At 31.2% G+C, this 512-nt stretch overlaps 1 protein-coding gene across 2 annotated transcripts in view; it reads right to left on the reverse strand.

Moving 5' to 3' along the window:
- ND-75 (NADH dehydrogenase (ubiquinone) 75 kDa subunit) overlaps window positions 1-350 on the reverse strand; it is a 155,846-nt gene extending 155,496 nt beyond the window's left edge. Inside the window, exon 1 of one of the 2 annotated variants that reach the window (XM_067138625.2) lies at window positions 227-350. The gene's annotated coding sequence lies outside the window, so the exon portion shown is untranslated. The remainder of the gene's footprint in view (window positions 1-226) is intronic. The other variant, XM_067138626.2, reaches the window with a different exon arrangement.
- Window positions 351-512: the final 162 nt, after the last annotated feature.

Below are 512 nucleotides of genomic sequence, written 5' to 3' on the forward strand. Positions count from 1 at the left end.
ATTAATAAACATTCTTGAAGATAAGTATGTTTATGTAGCAAACAATTTAATAAATAAACTGGCATATTGTGAAGATTAACCTTAACCTACTCGCGAACTTATGTAGAAAGTAAAATAATGATCAATATCACACAGAACTCCCATGACACTTTCGAGCAGTGAATGAATTATTTAGATCATTATGATAGAGCATAAATAGTTGAGGCCAAAACATATTATAATTTACCAAAAGTTCCCCTTAGTTCATTTACTCTGCATCTGCAACGAACTTCCGAATGTCCCATAAAGAGGGCATATAAATCCAGTCATTGAAAATCATGGCCGACTTCAGCTGACCAATCATTTGATACTTCCTGTACGAATATTTAAAGAAATGAAAATTGCTATCTTGTATGAGACGAGTTCTTAAGAAAATAATAATATTAAAATTCATTCTGATATATTATCCCAAAATAGAACACGACAATTTATGTTTATATGAAGTTTCATGATACTCGTAGTGCTACCCTCTC

Source organism: Anabrus simplex, chromosome 1 (genome assembly GCF_040414725.1).
Source record: "Anabrus simplex isolate iqAnaSimp1 chromosome 1, ASM4041472v1, whole genome shotgun sequence".
Taxonomy (NCBI): domain Eukaryota; kingdom Metazoa; phylum Arthropoda; class Insecta; order Orthoptera; family Tettigoniidae; genus Anabrus; species Anabrus simplex.